Raw genomic sequence first — 12,227 nt, 5'->3', positions numbered from 1 at the left:
GACAGTGCATGGAGAGATTAAAGGGAGATTAGGAGCCGTGAATGAGACAAGCTGAAGACAGTGCTATGTGACAAAATATGTGGGGGATGGGTGAAGCAGAGACGAAATGGAAAACAGGGGAGAAGGGTCGCAAAGCGGGAAGAGGAGAGGAAAAATGTATTGAGAGAGTGGGGAGCGAGAGAAAGAGAGACAATCAAGAAATAAGAGGTACAGAACAGTGAAAAAAACACAAGTAAAAAAGATAAATGAAATAATTGAAATAAAATTACCTGAAGTTGTTTGAATTCAACAACTTCAGACAATTTTACTTCATTTATTTTATTTATCTTTTTTATCATTTCACCTGCACTATCATAGAGCCATTATATATGGACAGCACTGAAAACACTGTCTTTGGTCGAACTCGTCCAATCCGAACAGATGTCCTCAACTGATCCAGCCGCGATTGCATGCACTTGAGCCATTTCTCTCGAAACCCTTCCTTTTCAAATACATGTCCAGATTCCTTACAAGTATTGGAATTATACCATCCATCACCAGATCGTCTGGCAAGTTATTCCAAAACGCACCTTCTTCTGCGTGCACCGTTGCCCCTCACTGCCTTTCGAATTCTCACCCTCCCACACCCCCAGATCTATACCCTCTCGTTTTGCAATGCCCCATCAGAAAGAATCCCACTGTTAGATTACAATTCAAATGCATTTGGCATAAAGTTCGTAGCAGTTTATCAGCAGCACATAACCCTGACTCCAAAGGTCTGTGAGTATCCAGAAGAACAGTGAGCGATCGTTGAAGGTACGTTTCTCCAGACGATGTTTGTCAACATGGCAAGATGCAGCTGAGCTGGTGCCATTGTGATTGAAATTGCATGCGTCTGTACGTTGTGCTTAATTTTGGAGATCAGAGCAAATGGTTAACTCGGGTATACGCGTTCGGAAAAGTATATGTTTTTTTTGCTGAAAAACTTTGCAACGAAAGGAAATACTTCAGACTATCGTGCGATCGATATGAAGCAGAAAATGAACAGCCGCCGGGGTCCTGAGCACAGGAAATATAGGCATTTCATTTCGCTCCCCTGGTGGCGTTGGCCGGTTAGCTCAGCTGGTTAGATCGTGGTGTTAATTGCACCAAAGTCGTCGGTTCAAACCCCGCTCTGGCCATGCCGACCGTTTACGTGGAACGCAGCAACGGTGCCCAGCTTCATCGTGGCCTTTACTTTCAGCATCTGCAAAACCCTGTCACATGATCGTCTGAGATATGCATTCGTTCGAAAGCTGACCATCGCTGACATGAACATCAACTCACTGGTCCATGCCGGATCTCAACTGCGTTGCTGTATTTCCAAACAACGTGCTCCACGAAACTGCGAGCCTCACCCGCGCAATAAAACATTTGACAGCGATAGATGCACGACTTGCTCGCTGTACCCGTGATGACTTGTGGATGTTGTCTGCAGCAAATCAATCAGTCTCAATTGTTTTCACAGTCAAATGCAAAACATGAAATATATGCAGTATTAAGCAGACGTGGCACAGTCTCGGAGGAGAACAAGAGTTCAGGCTTCAATTTAAATCATAGATTCGTTCATGTTATTTTCCTGAATCTCTGTTAATACTTGTCACATGACTTCCAGAGGGAATTCATTCGCTTGGCTCACCTCTCATGCATCGACACTCGAGTTATCATATCTCCAGCAACAGTATAGAGCCATTAATACAAGCAAATTACTGCGGATGCTGGAATCATCGTTTTCGTAGAAAAGGCCAATATACAATTCATGATGCCAGGAATGAAAGATGGTGATGTTTATTGAATAGGGGATATAGCAAGTGACATTCAAGACATTTGGGGGATGTGGGAAGCTGGGGTGTTTACGATGTTCACTTAAGCAAGACCATCTAAGTCGGAGCTGAACTATACAGTGATATTTGATGAGTCTCAGGACGAGGTGTTTGAAAGACAGTGGCAGTAGAAAGACAGTGCTCCACAAACTTTGAGAAGTGAAGCAATGCTATTAGGTGAGCAGGAAGTGATCCTGCAAATAGAGAGAAATCTATTACTGCCAATCTGGTCGAGTGTACCAGGCTCTGCACTGCATGTAGCCTTACTGGGAAATAAAGGATATCAATCGAAAGATTTAGGCCCTATGGCCAGGCATGTATAAGCAATTAGGGAATGGTATATGCTCACGACAGGAGTTTGGGAATCCAGGGATGGCAACTATATTAAAACACTAGCGTGCTGCAACTTGTCAGGGAATCCAAAGGAAGCCAAGGTAACAACCCAGCGGAGCATGCCCGTGGCATTGGAGGAAGGTGATCAATATGGTAATGAGCAATTGGATACATTACCAGACAATTTGTGGTCGCAACAGGATACAGATGGGGGAGAATGAAATCAGCTGGACCAGTGGAAATAAGGTTGAAAGCAGGAGTTGGGACAATAGTGATATTTATGACGAATGAAGATATCTCAAGGGTTGGTACACCAAATGCAATCATCCCAGAGAATGGGTCTGCCTTCATTCAGAACGTAGTTAATTTGATGCTGCATTCTTTGAAAATCAAGCAGAGGTTTGGATGCGTATATCATCCCCAGTCCCAGGGTATGGTTGAAAGAATTTATTGGACATTGACAGCCAAATGAAACAAGATCTGCACATGCACCAACCTTAATTGGATTGATGTGCTGCCGCTGGCTTTACAATCTAACTCTACATGAGATGCTCACACTGCTTAAGATGCTCACAGGTAGACCTATGCCAGTGCCCAGGTGGAGAGGCGCATACAAAGGGCCGAGCTTGGAAAAGTTCAACTCAGAACTTGAGAACAGGATGTTGAGAACAGTCCACGTGGCAGCAAGGATGGGGAAGGCATGGGGGATGCCCGTGAAAACCATCTCTTTGATGCCAGGCCTGCATAATCAGACTTGGCGACCATTAACGTGGCAGACCTGGTCAGGTAATGTCAGGGTTACTTTGCTGCTCTAGCATGGGTACGCGCCCGTGACAATCACTGGTATCAATGGGAAAACGACACAATCGTAGTAATGGCTGGACAGGACTGCTTCTTGTGTACTAATTTAAATCCCCTCATGCTATGTTTTCCATATGCCCTTTAACTTGAGCATCTGTACTGAATGGCGTTTCCAGCACTCTAGCCGACCACTTTACCCAAATGATTCATCAACTTACAGGCAATCCCATTGCCCCATTTTGGTGCCTGCTACTTCAGGCCACTACATTCTATCAGCAGGATGACGTGGGCTTGCAGCAACTCCAACAGTGGTGTTGATATAGTACCCCGTGGTTTGCCAGTAAGACTCATTACATGCTTCCCGAGGCTGCTTTCAGGAAACGGGAAGGGTTGAGTTTTGAAAGCTTGAACTGAAATGGCTCCAAACTAGTCGGCTGCTTTGTGGGTCTTTTTTGGAATACAATTCAAATGGAGGTGGACACCACATTTGGGGCTGTTTTAAATTCTCAACGTGTCCCACTGGCAGATACCTACTGGCTGGGAGGTAAGAAAATAGGGTTGCGCATGACGCTGCCCACTGACTGGAGTGGCAGCTTTGCCCGTGTAATGCTTTGACACAAGGTATTTTTCTCGCCACATGCAGCTTGACGCTCCGTTACAGTCGCCGAACTAAGCGACGGTGTGTCCCTGATCCGACAATTCAGATTGATAGTATCGGACAGCCAAGAGGTATTCCTAAAGAGTTTAAGGCCCGCAATGAGATTGCCGCGGGCTGGGAAGCTCTTATCCCAATGATAGGGATTAGCAAGAATGCTGAATGGATTAATTACATTATTACAAAAAGCAGAGATTTATCAGTTATACTGATGATGCCGTTGTGGCCTTCGGAGAACAATTGGATGCTACCACTAAAATGATATGACAAAACAGACAGGCCTGAGATTGGATACAGGAAGAAAAAGGCGGAGTTTGTGTGATGTTTGGGGAACGTTGCTGTACCTTTATACCTAACAACACTCGCCCTGGGGGAACTTTGACTAAAGCAATGGAAAAACTAAACAATCTAAGAAGGGAGATAAAAATAAAAACAATGCGGGGATTGGTCATCAGGTTTTTGATTGGCTGAATATTATATTAGGGTCTTGGGGAGCATGGTTTGTCAAGATTGGTCTTACTGTAGGTGCAGTTTTGCTTGTTGTTGCCTTCACCCTTTGGTGTGCTCGACCTTTTGTTAAGTCCTTTTTTAGTTCGCGTCAGTGCACGGCAACCTGTGGTCATTGCAGTCACCCCAGGAAAAGCTTTCTCCTCTTGTGGAACCCCGCTGTTCGATGGTTATGATCTAACAACCGCCACAGTGCAAGGAACACCAACGATCCACGAAACGACACGACCAGCTATCCTAAGTAGCCACATACGCAGAAGACAAGCAACATGAATTCGACTGGGACAACACTACCATTATAGGGCAAGCCTAACAGAGAACAGCCAGAGAAGTCCTAGAGGCATGGCACTCATACATAGACTCTATCAACAAACACATGGACATGGACCCAATATACCGGCCTCTACAGTGGACAGCTGGAACTGACAACCGGAAGCGGCAGAGACAGGCCACTATAAATGCCGGAGGAAACATCACAGAAACGCTTCACAGGAGGCTCCCAAGCACTGAGGATGTCACCTAGACAGGGGACGAAACATTTGCAAAACAAATTCCCAGCTCGGCGAACAGAACCACAACATGTGAACAATAATCGGATGAGGCACTGAAGGTGGCACTGGTTCAAAATATGGGGGACTTCAATGTCCATGATCACGAGTGGCTCAGCAACTGAACCAGTGATCACGCTTGTCCGATCCTTAACCACACAACAGCCTACTGGGTCGTCTTCTTGTGGTGAGGGAATGAATTGAAGGGGAATAATGAAGTATTTGACCTCATCCATATAAGCACATATAAGAGTGATCAATGCTTATTCCTTGTGGATAAAAAGTTCCGCATTCACACTGAGAATACCTTCCATTGTATTGTGTGGCACTATGTCTGAGTGAAGTCGATCAGGCTTTGAACAGATCTGACACCAAATGATATAGACAGTGAAGCAATTTCCCAAATGCGGGATGAGATTTGATGTCTGCATACAGTCGTGAATGTTGGTGGATCATTAACTAAGTCAGTAGTTGAGGAAGCTTCACTAATATCCCCATTCTGAAAGATGGAAAAGCCAAACGCAAAAGTGTAATAGATAAGGTTGTACCATTTTCAGCCATCCTAATGGAGAATTAATTCGTCCACAATCAAACTTGAACTCATCCAGTCGTCACCAGCATCATAGATAACATTCATCACCCCACCAACCTCCATGTACAGCATATCATTCGTCGTCATTTCCGCCACCTCCAAACGGACCCCACCACCAGGGATACATTTCCCTTCCCACCCCTATCAGCGTTCCGAAAAGACCACTCCGTCCGTGTCTCCCTCGTCAGGTCCACACCCCCCAGCAACCTAACCTCCACTCCCGGCACCTTCCCCTGCAACCGCAAGAAATGCAAAACTTGTGCCCACACCTCCCCCCTTACTTACCTCTAAGGGCCCAAGGGATGCTTCCATATCCGCCACAAATTCACCTGCACCTCCACACACATCATCTATTGCATCCACTGCAACCGATGTGGCCTCCTCTATATTGGGGAGACAGGCCGCCTACTTGCGGAACATTTCAGAGAACAACTCTGGGACATCCGGACTAACAAACCCAACGACCCCGTAGCTCAAATCTTCAACTCCCCCTCCCACTCCACCAAGGACATGCAGGTCCTTGGACTCATTCATCGCCAGACCATAGCAACACGATGGTTGGAGGAAGAGCGCCTCATCTTCCACCTAGGAATCCTCCACCCACAAGGGATGAACTCAGATTTCTCCAGTTGCCTCATTTCCCCTCCCCTCACCTTGTCTCACTCAGATCCCTCGAACTCAGCATCACCTTCCTAACCTGCAATCGTCTTCCTGACCTCTGCGCCCCCACCCCACTCTGGCAATCACCCTCGCCTTGACCTCCTTCCACCTATCGCATTTCCAACGCCCCTTCCCCAAATCCCTCCTCCCTACCTTTTATCTTAGCCTGCTTGACACACTTTCCTCATTCCTGAAGAAGGGCTTATGCCCGAAACGTTGATTCTCCTGTTCCTTGGATGCTGCCTGTACTGCTGGGCTTTTCCAGCAACACATTTTCAGCTCCGATCTCCAGCATCTGCAGTCCTCACTTTCTCCCAGATAATAGTTGGAACCTACACATTATCCAAATGACCTAATCTATTATATCCTTGATGACCTACTAATATTGTTACAATCGGATTGGTTTAAGGTTGTCAAAACAATCAGATTTAAACATAGTAGGTTTGTGGTAGCTAACTGCTTGATTTAAATTGATTAGCAATTTGAAAAGACAGCTGTCTTTGTAAACATTCGGCTTAGCTATTCGAAACAAGTGTTTCCATTCGGGCACGTTCTGTGCACCTGTATTTTAAGGTGCTGTGAGGACATCCATTTTGATGCGAAACACAGGGGAGAAGTTATAATTTGCAGGGATACAGCAACACTTCCTCATTTTGATGTTTATCATTTGTATACACACGACATTCCAACAACAACCGCTCAGCAATAACCTGCTCACTGGTGACTAGTGTGGCTTCCTACAGGGATATAGCTGATCTAATGTCAAATTTAGTCTCATAATGGGCAAAAGACTGAACTTCACAAGTGAGGCTACAGTGGCAGGCCTTAATATCAATGCTTTCATCCAAGTGTAACACAGAGTCATAGAATCGTTGAAATATTTAGCACAGAAACAGACCGCCTCGTCCTTCCTGACCAGATGTCCTCAATTAATCTTATCTCATTTGCCATCACTTGGCCCAAATCCCTTTCAACCCGTCCTATTCATGCACTCAACCAGATGGCTATTAAATCTTCCAATTGTACCAGCCTGTACTACTTCCTTTGGCAGCTCATTACATGCACACACCAGCCACTGTCTGAGAAAGTTGACCCTTAAGTTCGTTTTAAATTTTCCCACTCTCAACGTAATCCCGTACCCTCTAGTTCTGGATTCCCCCAACCCTAGGGTGGAGTCCTTACCCTGTCTGTGCCCCCACGATATAATCACTCAGCCTCTGACGCTCCAGGAAAAACAGCCACAAACTATTTAGCTTCGCCTTGTAGCTCAAAACCTCCAACCTTGACAACAACTTTGTTCATCTTCTCTGAATCTTATCATGTTTGAAAACATTCTCCCGACGGGACACAAGCCAGAATCGGATGCAACATCGAAAAGTGGCCGAGCCAATGTTGTGTGCAGGGACAGTCGGGAAAGAAATTGCGGTGCGACAGTAAGACTTTCTTCCTTTTTGGTGTATTTTATACTTTGGAGCTGATTTACTCAAAATACAGGAGCTGTAATTATTTTTTTGTAAGATGATGCAATGTTTTGGAACTTTGGGGGAGAAAGATCAAAACAAGGGCTCTTTCCAAACGAGGCAGCGAGAAGAAGGTAGAGAAGATATGGTCACTGAATAAAACGAGAAACGTATCAAAGGACAGTCGAAAAAATGGTATAATGTGACAAGGTCTCTCCTGGTTGCAGTCAGACTTGGCTCAAAGGAAAAGTTTACAGATGTTAATAATCTCAGTTTCTGAACATCCCTGCATGAGTTCCTCAGAGCACAAGGGACTTCATATACTTTTTTGATCATATTCTCTCCATCAATAATATTTGAAGTGAGGGTATTTAAAATTGATATCACAATACTGTCATTTATTTCTTCTCTGACAGTACAGTAATACTTGTTGAAATGCAAGAAGATCTGGACAATTTCCAGACTTGTCCTGACAAATGGCTAGTAAACGTCACTCCACACAAATGCCAGGCAAATCCCATGTCGCATAGCGGCTGATATCGAACTACAAAAGGCAGTAAAATGGGATAGAGGGGATAAAGAACAATGTGGAAAGGTCAGAGTAAATGCAGATATCCGGGAGAGAGATGAAAATAGAACAGAGACAGAGAGTCAAGTGAGACATGCAGTATACAATGGATCACTAATGGGAGCAGAGAATAAAAGGAGATATGCAGGTATATATATATATATATATATATATATATAGCAGGATTTGAAAGTAAAACGAGTTGTACACGATAGAGGGGGATGTGCAAATGTGTCGAAGACGTAGGGAGATATTGAAGACAGAGGATAATCTAGAACAGGTCAGAGAGTGAGAGCAAATAGGGAGGTGAGAGAGGAGAATAGAGCAATAATTCTAATAAAAGCAAAGTAGTCTTGATGGCAGGAATATTTTAAAATGTCCAGATGTGGATATTGTGGAATGAAGCATGAAGACACGTGTTAAAGGGATATCTCAAAAGCAGTGGGGCATATGTTACATGGACAGAGTTGACTATCATATATGCAGCACAGAAGGTAGTTTGAAGCACAAGCAGGAATTATATACTGTTTCAGCACAGCCAAACCCCCTCTGTTAATTTTAACCAGCCACACAGAAAAGATTCACTCGTGCTGCAATGTGTTAAAATGCTAGAGGCAAAGAACTTTCACAGAGGTCATTGTTTCAAGTATAAATTAGCAACTTTATTCTTAAAGACAAATAGAGAATTCTAAAACCAACAACTAATTATAACTCATTTCTCTTAAAGCTATCTTTTGTCTCTCACTCTTCAATATTACTATGATTTTTTTTTAAAAAAGTCCCGATTAAGGTTTGCAAAACCAGTGAGCTCTGTTGATTCTCCTTTTGTCGATTTTCCATTGTAGATTCTTTCTAGTTCTTCATGCCAAAGGGCATCACTTAAAATTGATATGATTCATTTAGGGTAACAAATTGTCTCTGATAAAGGTACGTGTCAGTCACCACGCCGTGAGTCAAACTTGGTTATGTAACTGGCTTGTCCAAATTTCCCTGTGGAGTTCGCCAATTACGGAACTGGGTAAACCTTTCGATAATCCAATCAAAATCGTTGTATCCCATCTGGTTTCGGATCTATGATGATCGGCGAACTCGATTCACTCTGGCTTGAGTCGATGACGTCCTCGTTGAGTATACCCTCCACCTCCTTCTTTACCTGATTTGGCTTTGAAAGGATTAAACCAATGTGGGCGTTGTTTTATCGGAGCGGTATTCCCGATGTCTGATTCATGTATCATCGTATCAGTCCTCCCATCAGATTCTGACAAATGTCCTCACACTAGAGTTACAATCCTTTTAACTGCATTTTATGCTCCAGAGACAGATAGTATACTAACCTAATCTACTCATCAAGGACTTCTTCATTTTAAACGTATTTTAGGCACATCAAAATCCACATCATCTGGATTTGATTTCTCACTCTGCGGGCCAGTAACTAACACCTGTTTCTCCAGTTCTTTCTCTCTCGTATACTACACTTGCAACGCGTTTACGTGACACATCCGATACCGTTTTTGTCCTATCTGGCATCTTTACGAGATAGTTCACCTGACTCAACATTTTCTCAATTTGATAGACACCACTAAACCTGGTTTTGAAAGATCTCTTGTTACTGATGATCATCCCCTCAGGTAATCGCCTGCGTGTCAGAACTTTATCTGCCACCTGCTTCATTCAATGCTGTGCCTTCTTTAGGTGGTCTTCAGCTAATTCACTTACTCGTTTTAATATGTCCCTCACATCTGGCGCATAATCTACGTGTGAGATCTCTGACTTCGGTCTTGTCAATTATTGTTTAAATATTTTCAAAGCACATTTCACTTCATGCCCGAATATTAAGTCGAATGAAGTGAACAGAATAGACTCGTTTGGGGCATCTCTAATTGCAAACAATACAAATGGAATATCTTCACTCCCATCATTCGGGTAATCAGGACAGTATGCTCTCAAAATGGTCGTCAAGGTCTGATGCCATCTTTCTAAAGTTCCCAGGGATTCTGATGCATATGCACTGGAAATAAAGTGCTATATACCTAAGCTATCCATTACCTCCTTAAACAGCCGAGCAGTAAAATTTGACTCTTGTGCAACTGGATCTCTGTAGGTAGCCAATCCCGTGTGAAGAAAACTACTAACTTACCTTTTGCCTTGATACTGTGTCATGGAATTGCCTCCAGGCATCTGGTAACACATTAATTATGGTTAACAAATAATGGCTGCCACGTTCAGTGCCGGGGAGGGGACCTAGACAATCAATTATAACTCAAGTAAAAAGATTTTTAAAATGCGGGAATTGGCAACAAAGGCACTGGTTTTATTACTGTCAGTTGTTTAACTATCATTTTGCATGTATGACACGTACAGCAAAAGGTACGTACATCCCTTTGCATTCGGACCAATTGGTGAAGAGAGTACTTCGCTTGTTTGTCTTTATCAGTTAGTACATCGAGTAGAGGAGTCGGGACGTCATATTACGAATGTTTGAGACATTATTAAGGACACTTGGGGAGTATAGTGTACAATTCGGTTCGCCCTGCTAATCGGAAGGATGTTATTACACTCGTAAGTGTGCAGTAAATATTGAAAAGGATACTACAATGACTGGAGGATTTCAGTAAAATGCAGAAGCTAAAAAAAGCGGGGCATTTATCCCTGGATGGTAGAAGCCTGAGGGCTTCCTTACGGATGTTTATAAAATCAGGAGCAGGAAATATAAAATGAATCACAATGGTATTTTCCCCAGAGTAGGGGTGTCCTAAACTAGAGGACAGTGCGTATATGGAATGAGAAACTAGACCAAGTGGTAGAGGTGAATACAATTTTAAACATTGAAGGTCCTTTTGACCTGGCACACTAGTAGGAAATGTTTAGATGGATATTAGCCGACACAGGTAAATGTTAATATTCTGTTTGGGAAACACGATCAGCATGGACGAATTGAACCATCGTGTCTGTTTCCATGATGTATTACTCTGTGACATGCACAAAAGCATATTCCCTTCACAGTAAGTTCACAGTCTATAAGATGCACTGCACACAATTACCAAGCCACGAAGGAAAGCATTCCGAAATACAGGTGATAATATCAAGAAGGGCAAGGGCAGTTGAAGCATGCAAAAGTTATGAATTTCAATCGGGGATCAAAATCAAGCAGCACCAGTTCGAGATGGCTTGTTGAGTGACGCAGATTTGTAATATCCAGTCGTGAAAGGTGGAATGCATTTAAACATACGAGAAAGGCTCCACAAATACCCCATCATATTTTATGGGAGAAGGCAATCCATTAGCGCAAAAGTTAAGTTGAAGTATTTACCACAGTCTTCAGTCAAAGTGTTGAGGGAGTGGACCATCTCAACCTTCTCCAGAGATCTTCTAATCATCTCTCAGAAAAGCTGATTCATTTCCCGTGATGTTGAGAAACAGCTAGTGGCACTGGATATGGCAAAATACCTTTTCAAGATTCAGGAAACACAATTGAATTGGACTGTTCTGTATCCCTGGACAAGGTGTTCCAGTACAGATGCACCACAGGCGGAATCGACAAGTTGTAAATTTGTCTAGATATGTCATGTGCATGAAAAGCTGTCCAGATTGACACATCGGTGAATTTCTATCATCGATAAAATGTTGAAAGTGGTCATCCACACAGTAGTATGAGTCGTCACATTTTCTCAGTAATAGACAAGTCATGCCCACTCGGCTCCTGACGTCATGCTCGCTTTGATTCAAGCATGGAACAGGAACTGAATACAAGAAGTAATGAGAGATGATAACTGTTGATTTCATGATCACATTATTTTCATTCATTCATGGGATGAGAGTGTCACTGGCTAGGCTAGCATTTATTGCCCAAACCTAATTGCCTAGAGGGCAGTTAATATGAACCACTTTGCTGTAGCTCAAGAATGACATGAAAGCCAGACCAAATTAGTTATTTTCCCCAAAGAATATTATTGAAGCAGATTTTTTTTTGTTTCTTGACAATTGACAATCGATTTGAGGTTATCATTGCACTCATAATTCCAGATATTATTGGATTCAGTCTCCACCATCTGCCTTGGCATGGTTTGAACGCGTGTCTCCGGAATATTATGTGGGTCTCTGGATTAACAGTCCAGCGAAAATGCCAGATGGTCTTTGTCTCCCATTATGACCAATGGACACATATGACCTCATGTGGCTTTAAGGATTTAAGCAATACTGGAGTCAATGGTGTACCATGTGAGAAACTGTGACATTGTTCATTTTGAATGGAAGAACAAAAC

Source organism: Chiloscyllium punctatum, chromosome 43 (assembly GCF_047496795.1).
Source record: "Chiloscyllium punctatum isolate Juve2018m chromosome 43, sChiPun1.3, whole genome shotgun sequence".
Classification (NCBI taxonomy): Eukaryota; Metazoa; Chordata; class Chondrichthyes; order Orectolobiformes; family Hemiscylliidae; genus Chiloscyllium; species Chiloscyllium punctatum.
This window is presented reverse-complemented; position numbering follows the sequence as displayed.